Here is a 21,497-nt window from a genome sequence, read left to right as displayed (position 1 = left end):
AGAGAGAATAAGCACAGGCAGCTGAACAATTTCATGGCCACATAGAATTTACGGTCTTCCATCAACTATTGTACATACTTGAATATCATGGTTTTCAAAGAACTTTGAAACTTTTCCTCCCAAACTACAAGCACCTATCACTTGAGCTAAAAGAAAGCTTCCAGCAGTTGTAACAGCATTTTCTTTATAAGAATGTGTCACCTGTTCAGGAATAAGAAAAATAGCAGCTATTGTAATGCTTTCCAGCTAGATGGAAGATATCCCCTACAACAGTCAGATGCAAAATGGCCACCTTAGGACTGCTGCTGTATGTTTCTCCCACATTTAAAGGGACAGCTCCTGACAGTGCATGCTGGGAAATATTTCTATCAGAGGGCACCCTATGGTATGCCTCTTCCTCCCAGCCATGTGATCTTTGGGAAACGAACTGTGGGGAGGAACCAGCCAGAGAGTGAAGTTGGCCTAGCAGCTGTAGAAAGCAATTCAAGCAGGTAATGATGCACTCAGAGGATGAGGTGTAAAATGGGGCCCAGCTGGGACCACCTCTCCCCCTCCATCACTGTACCCAGACTTGTCCAGGAGAGACCGCCTTCTGCAGGCACTAGGACCCAGGAGACACCCCCATTTCTTTCCTTTGGGAAAGAAACTGCATGGAGAAGCAAGCCAGAAACTGATGGGCCCTGCCCTGCTGCAGAAAGCAGTACAAGCAGAGACTGCCAGATGCAGATGAAGGCACCAGATTGCTTTTTGCAGCGTTCAGTCTGAACATTCCCTCCCCTGTGCTGACTGGCTGATGCTCTAACTCTTCCCATCCCCTTGCTTCCTTTCCCTTTTCAGCTAGTTAACCCTCCTAACAGAATCCTAATGGAAGGATGTAAATAACAAAAGAAAACAACAAAACTGACATTGCATTTGCTGCTGTGGCATTGTTTGCTCTGCTTGTACATTCCATCTGTTAACTCTGTCCTGCGTCTGTCTTGTCTATTTAGAGTGTAAACTCTTTGGGGCAGGGACTGTCTCTTACGCAGTTTGTACAGTGCATCTATGCCTGCCCAACAGGACCCTGTTCTCCACTGGCCCCTGCACACTGCTGTAATAAACACGATAAACAAAATACATTTTAAAAATATGGTAGCCCGTAGGGAAGATGTGGATTTTTTCTCCCACCTTTCTCTCAGCCATCAGTGATTCTGGACAGACTGCTAGACATTGTAGGCCTGGTGTCTTTGACCATGTTATGTTTTTTTGTTTCCTAGTGGTATTCTCTTTCTTTAATAAAGATCAGAATAAAAATCCAGATGTGTTTTAGACAGGCTTCTCTATAACCACTAGAAGGTGATAGGAGCACATGCACACATGAGCCTGTCTGACATTCCCCGTGGTAGCAGGCAGTGGCACACATACATCCACAGCCAGTGCATTAGGGTGGAACCACCCTCAGGACACAGAGGGATCAAACAATAAGCTGGGACTGAATGTTCTAAGAGCAGTGATAGGTCCAAAGCATAGAATACCTTAAATCTAGTATTAGACCTATTGCTTTAACAAGGTATCTGTGCATCATGGCCAGCAGCAGTTCTGCCTCTGAACCAGGCGTTCATGTCTTTTGAGTTCCTCCCTGGGCAATGGAGTGAGGATCAGCCGCATCAAAAAGAACATGACGTCCATGGGAATGGGTTCACTGTACACAAGACCGGGGGACAGATTCTGTGCTGGCACAGCAGCAAAGGGGCAGCCCATGAGGATGGGGGGCACAGCCTACTTTGCACCACTCAAATTATAGTCTGTTGGGTGTTGATGAGATCCCCTCAGCTTAAATTAGGGCAGCCAGGAGGCTTTTCTAACGTATGGCAGCCAGGGCCGGCGCTACCATTTAGGCAGCCTTGGCAATCGCCTAGGGTGCCAGAATAAGTGGTGGGCGCCATTTTGCCAGAGGGGAAGGCAGGCGGCTCCGGTGGAGCTGCCGCAGTGGTGCCTGAGGAGGGTCCGCTGGTCCCACGGCTCCTGTGGAGCCGCCACAGTCCTGCCTGCAGACGGTCGGCTCCTCATGGGGCTCCAGTGGACCTCTCGCAGACACCGCTGCGGCAGCTCCACTGGAGCCGCGGGACCAGCGCGTGGGGCGGCGAAATTGCCATCCGCCTAGGGCGCTTAAACCCCTAGTGCCGGTCCTGATGGCAGCCTATCCCAGACTGCATCCCAGAATCCAGTGCTATGGGCTCATCTCACCCCTGGCATGCCCCTACATCAGGGATGGGAAAGGTGGAAGCATAGAGCATTTTATGGGAGCCTTACACACAGGAGTGGCACCAGGGTTTTTGGCGCCCTAGGTGCAGGGCCATTTTGCTGCCCAAGCACGGTGGCACACCGCGGGGGGTGCTCTGCCACTCACCGGTCCCGCAGCTCCGGTGGACCTCCCGCAGGTGTTCCTTCGGAGGGTCTGCTGGTCCCGTGGCTCCGGTGGACTTGCCGCAGGCGTGCCTGTGGATGCGCCACCTGAGCCGTGGGACCAGCGGACCCTGGGCCGGCCTTAGGATTTATGGTGCCCTAGGCGAGATTATTAAACTGGTGCCCCTGTGCCTGATCTGCTCTTAGCAACACAAACATAAGCTTACAGTATTGGAAAACTTGCCACATTCACGTTATTAAAACCAGTTTAACTTAATTAAGCACACTGTAATGCTGATGGACTAGCACTAAAGAAGCAGCACTATAGAAAAAATTCTGATATGACAGAATGATGCAAATAATATATTTTTTTTAATTTATCAAAAATTTATTGGAAATTTATATGAAGAGGTATTGAAACAAAGATTTGTTTTTAATTAAAAGCAATCTTTCTGGCTTTTTTGGCTGCAAAATCAGTAATAACGCCATCGTATGACAAAGACAAAGTCGTGTCTTGTTCGATTGCAAGAATAGCAAGACCAGTTACACGTTCCTGACTCATGGTAGAGCGGAGATAGTTTTTAATGAGCTTTAGTTTTGAGGAACTCCATTCTCCTGATGCTACTGTTACAGGAATTGTCAGTAGAATACGAGTGGCAATGTACACATTAGGATATATGTCAACAAGTTTGCGGGTATGAATAAACTGTATAATGTCCATCACCGATTTTGCATGTGGCAACACTGATGACAGTGTACTTAATTCTTCGTACATTTCAAGTCCATTTAAATCAAAACTATCACCGTGCTTAAGGAGGCTCTCTAGGTTCTTGCACTTTGTCATTAGTTGCTCTTGTTTTCCTATTTCATTGAATTTAGTTATGTCATACAAAAATCCATACTGTTCATGGTGTAGTTGCAAGGTATTAAACCTTTCATCAACAGCAGATACTGCTTTATCCATCACAACATTAAAAAATTCAACCTCAAATTTCTTTTCTGGATCGTCTATGGGCATAATCTGCTGTACAGATTCTTCACTAAGAAGTGTCCCTGGCCTTTTTAACTCATATTAACTATGTATTTACTTTATGAAAGTTGGAGAAAACATTGTGAAAACGTAAAACATTGGCTGCCCAAATTCTGGGCTGGCAAAAGTTATACTGACTCACAGGGAAAAAAAAAAGCAGGAGAATCTTAGTACAACATATGGTCACTCTATACCAGGGGTCGGCAACCTTTCAGAAGTGGTGTGCCAAGTTCACTGTAATTTAAGGTTTCTCGTGCTAGTAATACATTTTAATGTTTGTAGAAGGTTTCTCTCTATGTCTATATTATATAAATAAACTATTGTTATTATCTGAGGTCTTGGACACCGGTCCTGCTCAGGCCACTGCCAGCTGAGTAAATGAAACCCCAAACCGGCAGCGGGCTGGTGGCTGGAACCCTAGACAAGGATCCCAGGCCCTGCTCAGCCCGCTGCTGGTCTGGGGTTCTGACCACCAACTCCTGCCAGCCAGGATCCCGGCCGCCAACCCCCCCTCAGCCAGCTACCAGCCTGGGATTCTGCTCACCCAGGCTGGCAGGAGGCAGAGTGGGGCTGGTGGCTGAGCTCCTGACTGGCAAGGGGCCGGCAGCCGGAACCCCGGAGTAGCAGTAGGCTGAGTGCTGCTGGCACCCCAGACTGGCAGCAGACTGAGCCACTCAACCCCCCACCGGCCCTGCTCAGCCTGCCACCAGCCCACTCAGCCCGCTGCCAGCTGAGTGAATGGAACCCCAGGCTGACAGCAGGTTGAGTGGTTCAGCTGGCCTGCTCAGTCCACTGCCAGCCTGGGGTTCCTTGGGGGTCCCCAGGCCAGCAGCAGGTGCTGAGTGGGGCCGATGGCTGGTATCCCAGCTGGCAATAGGGCAGAAGCTGGAACCCCAGAGCAGTGATGGACTGAGCCGCTCAGCCTGCTGCTGCATACCATCAAAAATCAGCTCACCTGCCACCTTTGACACGTGTGCCATAGGTTGCCGACCCCTGCTTTATACACTAGTAAGGAGATGAGCATATTACAGTTGTTGGAGGGTTCTTATCAGGAGTAACAGGCTATAGGAAAGTCAGTCAACATTTTTTGTTTCTCTGATGAAAACTGGCCCACTCCCTGCCTCAAACCAAACCTGTCACTAATAATTGTCAACAACTTAATTTTCTGGTTTTGCCTAAGATATTGATTTAAAAAAATATATTGAAATTGGATTCAGGATTGTTAGCAAGAATTTTTGGCAAACAAAGTTGTTAAATGACAATCTAAATGGCAACACAGTACTGCTTTCATGCTTGGCTCACCCACAAGCCTGCTGGTCCAACAGCTGCAATAGACCCCAAAATCCACCTCTTGGGGTGCAGAGTGGCAACAGCAGCAGCAAACCCTCAGGTGCAATCACACGCCAATGGGCACTACCACCAGCCTTACGGACCATGGTGAAGTTAGCACAGCATCTGATCTCAGACAGGTCACCCATGGAGCCACAGCAGCTCATCTTGCCCTCTGCAGCTCCCCCCGGATGAGACGAATCGCTGGCAGCTGCCAGCCCAGGGAGAGGCGCTCCCCAGCTAGGGTGGCCAGATCCAGATGTCCTGACTTTATAGGGCCAGTCCTGATATTTGGGGCTTTGTCTTATATAGGCACCAACTACCCCCACTTAGAGTGACCAGACAGCAAGTGTGAAAAATCAGGACAAGCAGTGGGGGGGGAGGGGTAAAAGAAGCCTATATAAGAAAAAGACCCCAAATATCAGGAATGGCCCTATAAAATAGGGATATCTACCCCAACCCCTTGTCCTGATTTTTCACACATCTGGCTAACCCCAACCCAGCCCTGTGTGACATTCCAATCCTGGCTCGCTGCCCAGGAAGTGAGTTACTTTCACTTTCATTCCTCAGCAGGTAGCCAGCCTCCCCTCCCCCGCAGCACCTCACTGTCACGGAGTCACCGGGCGATGCTCTGGAACTGCTCCCCACCAAGCCAGTCAGGACTTTGGGGAGCCTCCTCTCCCTTGGAGCAGACTTGTTCAGGGCAAGAAGCTCACATGTCTTCACCTCCTGGGTCTCTCCTTGGAGCATTCAGCATCCTCTGCCCCTCCGTGCGCTTCCCACAGCGAGTCCACCCCAGCGGGGTCCTGGGGAAGCCACTGGGTTCTGCACCCCCATTTTGCAGTCAGATGTGACTCAGCCAGCCAGTAAAACAGAGGTTTATTCAATGACAGGAACAGGGTCTAAAACAGAGCTTGTAGATACAGCGAACCGGACCCCTCGGCCAGGTCCATTCTGGGGGGCAGTGAGCCAGACCCCCACATCTCCCCTCAGCCAGCTCCAGCCTAACAACCCCTCCCAGCTCCTCCTCTCTCCTCAGCTCCTTTCCTGGGCCAGGAGGTCACCTGACCTCTTTGTCTCCAACACCTTCAGCTGGCACCTTTGCAGAGGAGGGGCCCAGGCCATCAGTTGCTAGGAGACAGAGTGTCAGGCATTTAGGTGCACTGGCCCTTTGCTCTGCCAGATACTTAAGAACTGCCATGGGGACACTGAGGCACCAACACAGTATTCAGAGAAAACATTAGGAACATTCCCAGTTCGTCACACTCACCCAAGCCAGCCCTGACGGAGGGGAGGGAGGAGAGAGGGAGGGCTGCTCCTGGGGAGGAGGGAGAAAGGAGGGGGTGCTCCATGGGGCGGGGGAGGGGGAGAAGAATGGATGTTATGGGGGACAACAAAGGATACTGGTTCCAGAGCCACAGAGCCTGCCTCACCTCACCTCAGCCGGGGGGAAAGAGTCACACTCACAGGTGAGCTCCTTCCCCAATCCCTACCCCCTCCCCTTCCCAGAGACCCCAGCAGCCAATCCCATTCCTCAGACTGTGCTGCATTGGGCTCTCTCTAGGACCCAGCAGCCCTGCTTCTACACTGTCTAGGCTGCCTGCAGAGTGGTGCCTCCAGGCAGAGTGAGGCCCTACGCGGCTGCCTGTTCTGCCTATGCCTAAGGACGGCCCTGAGCGGACCCTCAGCAGGCATGCCTGCAGGAGGTCCACCGGAGCAGCCTGCTGCCCTGCCAAATCCTGGCGCCCTTAAATGGAAGCGCCGGCCCTGCTTACACAACTCTTGCACCAAGGGAATTTCACCCTCCTGTGGTTTTTTAATGGAAACATATGCCACCAGGGCAGCTTACAGAAGCTACAGCACAAGACAGAATCGTTCCTTCTGGTGTTGAATAATGATTAGGTAGAGAGTTCACTGTCCCTTCACCCACGAAAGGACACCCCACTCCCACCAGTGCACGAAGATAAAGAGCCAACAAATTACAGAGGTGATGCAGCAAACCATTCCTACAGCTCCATTTGTAGGATAATTTACAGCATCCACTTCTCTGAGCTCAAATGAAAGCCTCTAATTTGCTGCTCTAACGCTGAAAACACAACTATTCCTCATCAGAGACTGATGGCTTAGGGGGCTGTAGAACAGGCTGTATACCTTGAACCTCTAGATCAGCAAATCTAGCCCCAAGTTAGCAGTGACCAAAACTCATAACCACCTACTGACTGCTCAGTGGCCTATGTGAAACGTCTTAGGGGCTTGCAGTCCAGTTACTAGAAGACAGATCTCCATATCACAAAAGAGCCCATAACTGGTCTCACTGCAAGCACAGCAGAGGGCTAAAGGATGGAAACTGGGCTATGGAGACTGAATTCTGCTCTTATCATTGCTAGTGGTTCTTTCACAACAGTGTAAAAATGCACCGGGAGCACTATGGGCCAGGTTTAAGTGGCGTAGCAGAGTGTTATAGATCCAGTCGCAGGACTGGAACAGGAGGAGTGGCTGCAGGCTGCATTAACAGAACCGGAAAGAGTTGTTGCCTGTATCACATTTACTGGGTAGTAAATTAAGCTTGTTCTCATACTTTCCATTACCAGAGCACTGCTGGGGCAATTTTTAAGAAACTGGAAATCCTCAGCAAGCCTCACAAGTGTTGTTAGTTGGCTTGGGCTAGCCCCGCCCTTTTATCTGAATTTGTTTGGGGGAGGCACAATATAGCCCCTCCCTTTTGTAGGATGCATGTCAGTTTCCTACTGTTTCCACCACCTCTCCCCTGGGGCCCCATGTGATAAGTACATTCCCAGCATCTGTTATGCACCACCACTTCCACTGTCACAACCAGGGCTTTGGAGCGGAGCCTGGAGCTGGATCATGACCAGTAGGTTTTTGCCCAGAGCTGGAGCAGAGCCGGAGCAGAGCAATTCAAAAATTTTATTGCTCCAAATCCCTGGTCACAACTGCTGTCCTTCCGTCTGATATCTGAGCCACTCCCTCTACAGCAGCAAAGAATCCTGTGGCACCTTATAGACTAACAGACGTTTTGCATGCATCTGAGGAAGTGGGTATTCACCCACGAAAGCTCATGCTCCAAAACGTTTGTTAGTCTATAAGGTGCCACAGGATTCTTTGCTGCTTTTACAGATCCAGACTAACACGGCTACCCTCTGATACTTCCCTCTACAGCATGGCCTCATCCGCAGCCAGCTTGGGTAGCGAGAGGCAGGGAGCTGGAATCAAATCCCTATCACTGCAGAGCCTCTAACCACTAGGCTACTGAATCCAGTCCCTTGTAGCATCCCTAACCAGCCCTGGGAGGAACACGTGACCAAGGCTGGGAATCAAACACTAGTCTCACGCCTGGCTATGCAAAACACAAATCTGCTAATATGGCTACATTCGAAACTTCAAAGCGCTGCCGAGGGAGCGCTGCCTTGAAGTGTGAGTGTAGTCGCAGCGCCAGCGCTGGTAGAGAGCTCTCCCAGCGCTGTAGGTACTCCACCTCCCTGTGGGGATTAGCTTGCAGTGCTGGGAGCCGCGCTCCCAGCGCTGCAACACTGTTTACACGGCGCTTTACAGCGCTGCATCTTGCAGCACTCAGGGGGGTGTTTTTTCACACCCCTGAGCGAGAAAGTTGCAGCGCTGTAAAGCGCCAGTGTAGCCATCACCTCAGTCACTGAACCAGACTTCTCAGAACATTTCCACCCCCTGTAGTAAGGGAACAAAAGACTTGAAACTGGGTTCAGGCACCTTTTAATAGGAGTCTGATAAGGACTGGGGTAATGAGGATGACCAAAAATGGGTGGGCTTGGGGACTGTTTCCCCATGTGAGTCCTGACTCCAGTAAGTGAGGGATGGAACCAATCAGAGGGATGGTATGTGGACACCTGTACTGTAGGGAAGTCTTCCCTGAGCTTCTGCTGTGACTGGGCTGTCCCAGTAATCAGTCTCCACTGTTTCCCTGAAGCCCCCCTCCTGCCTGTCTCTAAACCTAGCCACACTTATGCAAAGCAGCTCATTAGTCCCATTATCACTGTGCTCTGTCTCTGATTGTTCATCAGTGATTCCCTTTGTCATCCTCCATCACATGCTGTTGGGCCTCATTAGGGTCAGTGAGAAGCAGGGGATCTGTCAGGAAGTTTATAGGAGGGGTGGAGTGTTCTTTACACACTATATTTAACAGCTAACTTCCATTGTACACCTGCTGCCTCCTGCCAGCCTTCCCCAAACACACACACACACGTTATTTTCAGAGGCTACATTGGTAGAGACTAGTGTTCCTGAATAAGAAAGCCAACAGGAAACATTGGGGGAAGAGAAAGACAAGTGGGAGCACAAATCAGCACAACATTGGGCACCCTGGAGTGCATGCCTGAGTGTGTGATCATGCATCAGATTGTATGTCTGTCACTATCAGTGAGTGACTATTTCAGGGATGGGAAGTATTTGCGTGTATGCATGTGTGTGTCGGCACAGAGGCCTGTTGACGTCAGGGCATGCATGTGAATGAATCATTAAGGGTATGTGTCTGTGTGTCAGGGTGTGCATGTCTTGCCTGAAAGTACAGGTCTGGTTAGACCATGTGCATGTCTCTATCAGGGTCTGTGTATGAGTGCATGCTAGTGTGAGTGTCTGTTGTCTGGCTGTACTTATTTATGTGCGTGGGAGCATGGGTCTGTATCATTTTCAGTGAACACATGTCTGCCTGTGTGTATCTGCAGCAGGACAGTCTTGTCAGGGTATATGTGCATGTGTGCAGCTGTAGACACATATAGAATTTTGCTTAGCAGATCAACACACACTGGTGCAGCACCTCCTGCTGGTTGCCTCAGGAATTAGCTCAACTTCAACTGCAGAGCACCTTCTGGCTGGTATCTCGCCTGCCGTAAGCCCTGTGTCCCTCCCAGACCCCAGTGGCCCTTTCCTCAGGGTTCTGCCCTCAGCAGTACCCCCTTACTCTGGGTCTCCCTTTCCCAGGGAACCCCCCAACCCTCTAAACCCACCTTGCCTCAGTGGCTACTGCCAGTCATCATCTAGCACCCACCCACTGGGGCAAACTGTAGTCTGTCATGACCACTCATCGTTGGCAAGGGGTTAGGACCAACTGCCTCTGCCTATTCCTTCGCGCACCTCTGTAGCTCCAGTACCTTTGTAGGCGTTCACCAAAGGCCTACAGCCTGGGGGTTTACCAGGCTTTAGCTCTCCAGCTCATCTTGCCCTTCCCCAGCACTGCTCTACTTCAGGTACCTTGCTGCCAGGCAGCTAGCCCTTCCCACTCCAGGGCTAGAGTGAGAGTTCCCCAGCTCCTGGCCCTCAGCCCTCTGATCAGGGCCAGCTGGGCCCTGATTGAGCTGGTCACACCTGTGGTCAGCTACTCCCTCAGCTTCTCTCACTCCTTTTATCCCGGCCACAGCCCTCTCCAAGGTTGCTTTTAACCCCTGTTCTGAGGCAGCTGCCCCACTATATCTGCTCACAATTTTTTGCAGAAATAAAGTGTTGGAGATGGCTCAGGGGTTAGGAATAGGATACAGAGCATTTCACCTCTAGATCGTTGCTTTAATTTGGCCCCAAGCCAGGGCGATAGAATGGGTTAGGGGATTCAAATTCAGATTTGATTGCTAAACTCTTCTTGGTAGTGCAGAGCAAGTGAGCCTAGTCTCTGCGGTAGCCCCAGCTAGCCCTAGAGGGAAGGAATGTCTAACTTACTTACAAGAACATTTGTTCATGCTCTGTTACACTATTGAAGCAACTAGATGGAGGTTAATCATTAATTCTAATTCTTTTAATAAATTGTAATAAGTCTTTCTGGAAGACAGTAGATATTTTGCTTCTCCTGTTGGATAAGGGTTTCTGTGGGTATGGGGAGGCAGGTGGGACCTTCAGGGCAAAGAGAGGGGGAGAAAGGGAAGAATAAAATCCTAAATCAGTTACCTGGTAGACAACTTTATAGCTTAATACATGTAATATGCTTACTGTCAGCAGCTTCTCCATAGCAGCACCACAAGGATCTCTCTCTCCTGATAAGAAACACAGCCCTCTCTGATAATGCCAACAGTAAAACCAAGAGGAATTTTAATATTATCTTACAGTTCAATAATGCCTTTCCCTCAAAGGGTCCCAAAGAGTTTTTACAACATTTTCACTGAGAGGATTAACTTCACTGAAATGCAGCCTCTCCTGGGGTGGGATGAGACAACTCTTTAACAGCAACACTGTGTAAGAGTTTAGGACAGAAAATAAAGATGAATGCTCTCTCCAACTGAAACCACAGGGGACTTTTAGGGCCACGGTATGTAGTAACATAGAAAGGAATCTGGCCAGAATGCTGGGGCTAGCTCCCCACTAACACCATGGTGCTGTAAGAAACAGCTCTGATGATTCAGAATGTGGCAGTCTGCCCTCTGTGTCAGGAGTGAATCACTGCTACAGCATGGTTGTGCTGGCGAGGTCATCTTTTGGAAGAGGCTTAAAACCAAGGTCCTGACCACTAGTGAGCATTCAAGTTCTACTGGCACTCTTCGCAAAAGCAAGGGCACTAATCCTAATGTCTTGGGCAAAATCCAACTCAGCTAGATTATTTTTTGTTAACCTTCCCCCCTCCCCTTTGCAGTTTTAGCTGAATGCAACACTCTTTATTTCCTGCCCCAAACTGTTGTTGAGTCTGGCTGTTATACCTGCCTCTTTCAACACCAGAGGGTTGAATACTTTTCTCCACTTCCCGTGTCAAACTGCTATTGGCCAAGCAAAGTGATAGCATTTCAACGGCATGTAAATGCAGCAACTTTCGAATACCGCATCTAGTCAATTCCAGAATTTCAGGAAATGTTCTCGACAGCACTGGGCGGAATCCTATAGAGTTTTCATGAAAAATGGAAAATTGGAAAAGCCCAATTTCCACTAGCCACGACAGGTGCTGCAAGCAGAGGAATTGGTCTGGCGCCCTCTGCTGCTGGCTACACATTTCACTGGCAGCAGGTTAGTATGCTGCTCTCTCTGTGAGTGTACAGCTCAGAAGCAACAAAGTGGTTTCTGTTTCAAACCACCAGAGATGTTGGTACCAACAGTGCAGAATGGCATCAGAGAAGCTTTTGCTGGCACACAAGAAAATAGTCCCTGCCTCAGGAAGCTTACAATGACATCCAGCCCCAGTCAGAACAGTTCAGACCCACAGAGCACACCAAGGGCTGGGTGCAGAGAACTCACAAAGATTACCAGGGGGAGGAGCGAGCCCTGGGGAGGGTGGCGAAGGAGGAAGCAGGAGGTCACATGACACACAAGAAGAAGGAGAGACTGTCCCATGCAGGTGGGGGAATGACCGGAAGGTGGAGTAAAGGTGATGGGGAGAAGGATACAAGGGAGGAGGGTTTGGGCTGAGTCAGGTGGGAGTACAGGAAATGGAGACAGGAATAGAGCTGGGTAGGGCCTCTCAGGTAAGAAGTCTGACCTTGATTCAGGAGGCACAGGGAGGGCAGTACAGGAATCTGAAGAAGTGACTGACATAAGCAGAGTGGCAGGGGAAGAGGGGGACATTAACAGCAGAACTTTGACTAGGCTTAGGGGAAGGGACGTGAAAGGCAGTGAGCCAAAAGAGGAGGCAGTTGCAGGGGCCAAGGGGAGCGATGATCAAAGCAGAGAGCAGGGTTTAGTGATGCCCGTGGTGAGAATGGAGGACAGAGAGGATTCAATGGCAGCCTAGGTATATGGGGGGTGGGGAGTGAGGATGTAAAAAGCATCATGGAGTTTGCAAGCCTGGGTAGTGGAGGGACAGAGGAGGAAGCAAGAGAGGATCAAGTCAGCAGGAATTGATTGAAATGAATCTTATTTTCCTTTGTCTCCCTGTTGGCCCAGATGGCAGGAAGGTAAATTCCCCTCAGGTCTGTAAAGTGCTTTGAGCTCCTTAGACAGGTGGTGCTTGAGGAGAGTAGAATCTTTGGGTTCATAGATAGATTGGTGAATATTTGAAAATAAACGATACAGAGAGTTTAAAGCATCAGTTATTGTTTCATCGGGGATATCATACAGACTATGGGGGAGGGGTCAGTATTTTGGTATTGGGCAGCATATACCATATACAGTCTGTCATGTCCCCAATGCGGGGTGAACGGTGGGTGAGATCAAGAGACAGTCGGGAGTCAGTGAGGGTACATCGCTCATACAAATAGGTTACAGACAGTCGTGGGAATAAAGGAGCGAGCTGGGTGATGAGGATAGAGCGACCCTCACATAGTGGAGTTTGGTTTGGTGGGTTCAGGGCTCAGGGGATAGAGTCCAACGGGGGAGTGTGAAAATCTCCTCCCCCCTTCGGGACACGGAGTCTCGCCCGCTTACTCCTGGTATTGACGGTGACCGGTGACGTGCTCCGTGTAGATGTCTCTGGACCATCTGATAGTGTCCGAGACCATCAGGCGTCTCATGAGCTGCGCGTAGCGACGGCCTACCCCGCAGGCCCGAAGCACGCGTTCATTACAAGGGTCCCAGGCGCCCAGGGCCCCAACAATCAGGGCGTCGGTATAGACCTCGTAGCCCTTTGACCGCAGAGTGTCCGCCAAGGGGGTGTATTTTTCGAGCTTTCGGGCTCGGGCCTCGCGGAAGGCCAGGGTCCTGTTCTCGAAAGGAACCGTCACATCAACGAGGATGATCTTTTTTCGAGCCTCGTCCGTGACGACGATGTCTGGGCGCAGTGGGCTGTCGGTGCCAGGGACGGTGCGGTTGGTGACTTTTTCTCCCAGGTGCGGAGCGATGGCCTTTACCAGACGGTCCTGGATGGCGTTGTGACGCAGCTGCCAGGCTCTGGCGTGGGGCCTGCAGCTGCACAGGACGTGGGGCAGGGTCTCCATGGCGTACCCGCACTTCCTGCAGCGCTTGTCTCGGTTCCCGTGGCGGACGGCTCCGTTGAGCGGGACGCAGTTTAGTCTGGCGCGGTGTATGAAGCGCCAGTCAGCGAAGCAGATGAAGCTGCCTGAGTGGAGGAAGTGGTTGCTGGAGTCCCACTTGCTGGTGACCTCGAAAACCTTGCCCTGGTCTGGTTTTTTCTTCAGCGTGCCCAAGTAGAGCGCGCGTACAGCAGCCTTCAGTGACCTCTCCAGCGTGCCTCTGGCTCCAGGGCTGATGACGGTGTCCTCCGTCTCGGTCCGCGGTATCAGGACTCCCAGCTCCCGTCGGTCCTCGCTCCATACCCAGCGGCAGCCTAGTCGTTTCCCCAGTCGGCGCGTGGCATTGCGGGCACGGGTCCACAGTGAGGCTATGTCGCCTCTGTCTCGGGCGAAGTCACCATCCATGGAGCCGCTCAGGAAGGTGGCCATATCTTGGCCAGAGGCAGCTCTGTCGATTCGCTTTGCGGTGGCGGAGCGCAGGGCGGTCGTCGCGACGTTCTTTACCACGGCGTCCGGGCACGTCAGGAGGCGAAAGGCGTGTGTGATGACCGCGATATCGCAGAGGTCTCCCATGCGGGGGACGTTGGCACCACCGTGCCGGTGAGCGATATAGACCAGCTCGTTGCTTGCTCTCTGGGGCAGGGACAGCCACTTCTTCACCAGTTGTCGGATGACGTTGTCCGCCTTGTTGAGGGGCACCTTTGCCACTGCGGATCCTCTCAGGACGAAGGCGATGCGGGGGATCAGGAACGTGTTGAGGGCATCGATTTTCTGCCATGGAGCCAGCAGGGAAACGTCGATCCTGGCGGCGTCCTGCAGGATTTCCTGGATGGTGTCCTCAGGGGTCTGCCGGACACGGAAGCCCGTCGGCGTGCCGAGGTGTTGGTACGCCTGCCCCTCGGCCAGGGGGACGACGGATTCACCCTGGATGAGGAAGTCCGTAGCCTGCACCGAGTTCTTCTTGCTGCAGTTGACATGGAGGGACGCGCACTTTTTGGCGTTAAAGCGGAGTCCCGTCCATTCTGCGACTCTCCCGATGGTGTTGAGCATGCCCTGGAGCCTCTCGGGGTCATCCGCGATCAGGACTAGGTCATCTGCGTAGGCCAACACGTTCACTCTCTCGCCGTGTAGGTCGAAGCCTTCGGCGCCGTCGGAGATTGCCCGCAGGAGTGGCTCCATGGCGAGGCTGAAGATGATCGGGCTGAGGGGGCAGCCCTGCTTCACGCCGCTGCGGATCGGGATCTCGGCGGTTTCGCCTTCTACCGAACGGATGGTGGTGCTGCAGCCCTTGTAGAGTTCCCAGATCAGGCGGAGAAAGGTCTCCGGCATCCCGAACTCCCGTAGGGTAAGAACAGATTTAATGTTTATTAGTGAATATTTGAAAATAAACGATACAGAGAGTTTAAAGCAGCAGTTATTGTTTCATCGGGGATATCATACAGACTATGGTGGAGGGGTCAGTATTTTGGTATTGGGCAGCATATACCATATACAGTCTGTCATGTCCCCAATGCGGGGTGAACGGTGGGTGAGATCAAGATACAGTCGGGAGGCAGTGAGGGTACATCGCTCATACAAATAGGTTACAGACAGTCGTGGGAATACAGACATTCCTGACCCTCCCACTAGAGCAACTCACATGGAACTTGGAGGGAAAAACACAGGTTGGAGAAGGGAATAGTTGGGGGGGGGCACAAGGAAGTCAGTCTGTGTACATATGACTCAAATGTTAGCTGCAGTTGCAGCAGCTATGTAAATAATTATCTTAGTAAAGAGACAATTTAGTTTTATAAACATGGAGTCCTCTCCTGTTATTATGCAGCATACAATACGTGAAATACACAGGTTTCTCCTTCCCCCACTGCTGACTGCCCTAACCACCAGGCTATGATTATTCTGGGGTGGGGTCTCTCAGTCTTTCCCATTAAAGCTGTTCCATTTTATATAAAATACAATAGTTATTAGGCCAGCAAGGATGAGAGTGAGAATGCCTCTATAACCTTGTGCCTAGGTGCTAGGGCATTCACCTGGGAGGGAGGAGGCCCATATTAAAATATTTCCTTTACATTGGACAGAGAGGAGAACAGAACCTAGGACTCCTGAATGCCACATGAGTGCCTGAGCTACTGGGCTAAGGCTTACAAGAAAGGAAGCAGCACTAACACTCACCTTCTCCTCTTCCAGTTGTTTTAGAATCTACTCCTCCATATCAAGGTTGAATCTATTTGACAAATTCGTGTCAAATTCACAAATAGTTTTGAGTTGACCAAAATGGCATTTTGCAGCAAATTAGCTATTCATCTCAGAAATTTAACCCAGCTGTACTCATATGTAACCCCTCTTGGAGTATGTCAGCTCCTGGACTGCCAGACTCAGCGTCTCAGGGATCCTACACAAGAAACTACAACTGTAATAATACCAGAGCCCTCTGACACCATTTCCCAGCATACTTGGAGTCAGGGCTGGGGACAGAATGGACTAGAAACTCCTGCTGAGGGTGGCTTCTCCAGAGAGGTGATATGGAGAAGCAATCTATTGGAATGATGAGCCAGGGCTGCTAAGCCCCTCAGTGGAAGGGGACAGCCTGACAAAGACTAGTTTTAGTTTCAGTTTTGGTTTTGGGAACTGTAAGACAGAGAAGCAGAACAGCTCAGGGTGTCTCTGATTAAGTCCCACTCCCAGTGAAGGATTAGCCACTGGGCCATTGGGTCCCAGCCAACTGGGGGGCCCCTAGAAAAAAATCTGCCGCCCAGCCCCACTTCACAGAAGTTGGAAGACCCCGTGTCCTGACCCCACTCTGCAGCAGCAACACTAGGCAGGGCGCCACAGGCAGAAGGGGTGGAGAGAGACCCCCCACTTGCTCTGGCCCAGGGCCTCAGGAACCCTTAATATGCCTTTGCCTACTTCCCACAACGGGAGTGTATGAGCTGCTGTGGGACTTAGTGTATTAATTCCATTCCTGCAGAAAGCAGCATCTAGAGCAGGAGGGATCTGACCCCTCACCAGCCACTGAGAGCCAGCTGAGACCTCCACAGTACTCCAGACTATGGAGCTACAAGAGGACATTGCCCATCCCAGGGTGAAGATGCTGTAACTATAAGTGGTGGCATTACTCATTTTTCCAAGGGACAGCACCCATTGTGCCTTGGCCACAGTGAGGAGTCACCTTGGGTGGAGGCACCAGGCATCAAAAAAAGAACCCAGGACCCAACCCAAATGAGGAGAGAGACGAAGCCACTCTCAGTAATAAGCACCAGGGAAGACGTCTGAGGCACACCTGGGGGAAAAGGGTCCATATACTGTCCTTATTGTTCAACTGATGATACTAAGGGTGTGCCTACACTTTACGGTGGAGGTGTAATTTCCAGCTTGAGGAGATGTACTTGCACTATCTAGCGTGCTAAAAATAGAGCATGGTCACAGCAGTAGGAGAGGCTTGCTGCCCTGAGGACATACCTAGCATCTCAGACAGGATCATGCTTGGGATGTTTAGCACCACCATGGCTACACTGTATTGTTAATGCACTAGCTCTATCAGCACTACGGCAAGTATGTCTCCTCGAGCTGGGAACTACACCTCCTAGCTGCACATGCAGACATGTCTTTAGATACGGAGGGTTCAAGTCATCTCTGCACTGAAGCTAAGGTCCATGTGTGCAAGGTCCATGTGTGGTGAAGCAAAGAAACCTCTATGCCATCTTTGTCCCTTCCCTATCCTGTGCCAGCTGGAGGTCACTTTGGCCCCTGGTGCAGGTCAGTGCAGCCTGGATTTGCCCTAATTCTTGCCCATCTGCCTATGGTCTTGAGGGGGCCAGAGTGCAGCCATGCTCCAGCCAGGTCTCTGCAGTCCTAGGAATGTCCCTGATGTGAGCCTCCGTGGGGGCATAGCCAGCTCTACACCATCTGGGGAAGCTGCCGGTACCAGGTAAATTCACCAACTGCACAGCCCCTACCCATAGCACAGCTGGCCCACACAAGAGATGCAATGAGGAAGTGAGTTGGACCCAGAGAGGTCAAGCAACTTGTTCAAAAGCCACACAACCATTCACTGCCATGGCAGGGATAAGATCTCAAGACTTCCTGGATCCCAATTTTCTTCCCCTGTTTTTCGATCTCTCTCTGACTTTTCCAAAGCTTAAAATATGTGCAGAGAAATGTCAGCAATATGCATTGATTTTTTTAGGAGCCAGCACTCTGGATACAAAACAACCCCCTCAATGTGGTGTATGGAGATAAGGGAGAGGAGATGTCATTCTTTCTCCGGTGTGTTTCCCTTTAAATAGAGTGGAGCTTCCTTGCCTGGTAGAAGGGCAGCTGCCATTTCATGTTTCAGTTCAGCTGTAGCCTATTACAGATTAAATCTCTACCGTGTTTGCACTGTCTTTCATGGAAACTTTACATTTGTTCTTTCTGTGTTTGCTGCTTTCCTTACTCAGAATTAAAATGCCAATTATACATCTAGACTGAAAATGCTTTATACTTTGTCCATCCGAAAACATGGCACCACTCCCCAGATACAGTGCTACAGCTCCTGACACTCACAGTGCCTTTTTAAAGTTTAGCCATTGAACCTTCTCCAACAATCTCTTCTTTCTTTGTTCCTTCACCCATTCTCTCTCTTCTTTTTCATTCCCCTCCCAACCTGTTCATAACAGGTCCACAACCCAAATCGTCAGAAATACTGGGCATAGTGAGAACTAGGAACGAGGACAGTGCAGAAAGCGAGCTGTGGAACAGTCTTCTCTGTTCACTCCTGAGCCCTGGCCAAACTCGATCTTGGATCATTTCATTCTGCCTCTTTAAAATTCCCCCAGCAGTTTCTATCAGACATAATGTTCTTCACTTCCTGTTTGTGGTGGTGTAATTTAATAGCTGGTAGGTTCCTACTTGGAGGTGGCTGCATTTCTATAGCAGGCAAAATGATTTCTTGGTGCATGATGCCCTGGACCTTCTGCATAAAGGACACTCTGTAATAGGAAGGCATTATTCTTATTCTCTCCCACAGAGACTAGTATAAAAAGAGATTTAAGTGGTGCATTCTCTGCTGCCCAACTTTGAAGCTATCTGAATTTTATATTTAACCCAGAGTCCAGCACACTCATCAGGTGACGTCGAGGTCTCTCTCTCCTCTAAAAACACTTTGAAAGGTTTCCTGTCCAATGTCATGTTGACAAGGCTAAGACATGCTGGGGAAATGTCACGGCTGAATGGCCCCGGGGAGATAGCTTTGTCAAACACCAAGTACGTGTAGAAGGTTAAGGCAAAGGAAGCATTTGCTGAAGTTTAAGCCACCCGACTGCAGCCTGCTTGCAACAGAACTCTGCTGTATTGAGCTAGTGGCTTCTCTGCACTTCCAAGGGGAGCTCCCCTCCCTGCTTATGTCTTGTTACTACCCCGTTTTTCTCCATGTCCACAGTGAGTACAGGAGGAAGGGTGGTGTCACCTAGGGACTGACCCACACAACTCTCTGGGAATATACTCCATACCACCTTTATCAAGCAGATATCACCCTCCATTCTGAGAATGAGAGCCCACAGGCACAGGATACACATGGCATGCAGCCAGCATCGACATTAGCAAAGGGGAGTACAGACATACGTGGTCACTTCTCTTATACCCTCTCCAGCTTTTTTTATGTGACTGTTGGATTGATCAACTAAGGGTAAAATCTGCTTCAAGTAACTCCATATGAGTACATACACATGCACATACACACACCTGCACCAATGAGATACAAAACAGACAACAAACCACCACATGCACACATGACAACAACCCACTTCCCAGGGAGCTACGCTCCACCAACCCCACACCCAGTTGCATGGACACAGAGGTAACACGGCCCATAAAGAAATAGATGCTCACACAATCCCCTCCTCTGCTATACTCCATATGCACATGCACACAAAAGACACCACACATGTATATTCACAACACTCATATTTCCATGCAAACGCAATATGCAGCCCACATCCAAACACATACTGTACAACCTAAACACACAGTCAGACACCTCCACAAAACACTCAAGCTCAAACCCTCAAGTATCCACATTTATGAACATAACCGCACTCAGGCATAAACAAAATATATATAACCCAGATTCCCCTCACTGAGTTGGTACAAAGCATTATATTCATTCACACATAAAGAATCTCAAACTCAAACACACAACATACACGTTTATACAGCAGGGCTGAGTTGGAAAACAGCAGTGCAATGCGGTGAGTGTGTATGGTAGCTATTGTACACTCAGATATGCAGTGTACGCATCCACACCAACTGGGACACTGAAACAGTCATGGTCTCAGATAGGAGCAGGCGGTGAGAATGAATGGGGATCGCTCAGTTAGAAATGTGTGTAGACAGATTCTGTTTCTCTTTAGGGCAGGTAAGTATTCAAGGTAGAAGATTAAGACACAGAGAAGAAAGATACTAATCATAGTCACTTCCAGCCTTCCTGAAAGGGTAAGTGGAGGCTCCAGCCAATTATCCAGGGCCTTTCCCACCTCTCGTATCAGCTGGTGTGGAGGTGAAGGGGTTTTCTTCTACTCCAGTAGCCAAATCCTCAATTCCTGGCTGCATGTATGTAACAGGCAGTTCTGAATCTGACACCTCACAGGCAGCTCGTCCATGAGTGAAAGACAGAGAGTTATATGGAGAACTGTATATAGGGGCACTGCTTTCTCTTTCTCTGCCTATTTGTCAGTATTCCTAATGCATCAGTGCCTAAGGACCTCAGTCAGGGATCAGGGCCTGTGAAACACATTACCACACAATAGTCTTTTCCCCACAGAGCTTACAGCTGTTCCCCATTTTCATGAGTGACACATACATATATACATGGCAGGTGGGTGGAGAAAGAGAGAGATAGGGAAGCAGAGAAAACTTCCCAGGCATCTATTACACATGTGAAGATGATATCTATGTGAAGAATTAATTTATCACACACCTCTGACCATTCATGCAACTTCCCCAGGACTCATAATAGAGTTCAAAAAAGAACTAGATAAATTCATGGAGGATAAGTCCATCAATGGAAATTAGCCAGGATGGGCAGGGATAGTGTCCCTAGTGTCTATTAGCCAGAAGCTGGGAATGGGCCACAGGGCATGGATCACTTGATGAGTACCTGTTCTGTTCATTCCCTCTGGGGCACCTGGCATTGGCTACAGTTGGAAGACAGGATACGGGGCTAGCTGGACCATTATTCTGACCCAGTATGTTCATTCTTATGTTCATCCAAACTACTGAACAGCTTCAGGCAGATACTGATTTTTTTATTGTTTTCTAATTAAGCTTGTCAAAGGAATGTTCCCTCCTTTCCCCTTCACTCCCCACCCAAAATACAGAAATTCCCCCTCAAATTTGCACCTGCTCAAGGCCCTAGATGGGCAAGACTCAGTCCTGAGCCCATAACTGTTTTTCATGACATAAAACTTGATAATTCTGAAGTCCGATACACTGATCCCCTACAGAGATAGAACCAGGACCATTACACCACGAGGGAGGGGATATTTCCGGCTTCTCAATGGGACACTGCATTGTTTCTATCCCTGCAAGACCCTGAGAGATGACACTTTGCATTACTGACATTTTTAGCTTCAGAAAAGCTATTTCTGGCCATTCTTACAGGCTTTTGTGGCTCCTGCTGGGTCAGGCACAGTTGGAGTCATGGGCTGGATCTTCAGCTGACTTCAATGGAACTGTGCCAAATTACCAGTGAAAATCTGGCCCCATGATAACTAAGGCACCTGGAATGAAATTTTAGCCCTAGTGAAGTCAATGACAAAACTTGCAGTGCCTTCAATGGGGTTAGAATTTCACTCCTGACTTTAGAAATAGAAAGATATAAAAAACCAGTTATAATTAAAAATAAATAAATACAT

This window comes from Gopherus evgoodei, chromosome 1 (genome assembly GCF_007399415.2).
Source record: "Gopherus evgoodei ecotype Sinaloan lineage chromosome 1, rGopEvg1_v1.p, whole genome shotgun sequence".
Taxonomy (NCBI): domain Eukaryota; kingdom Metazoa; phylum Chordata; order Testudines; family Testudinidae; genus Gopherus; species Gopherus evgoodei.
This window is presented reverse-complemented; position numbering follows the sequence as displayed.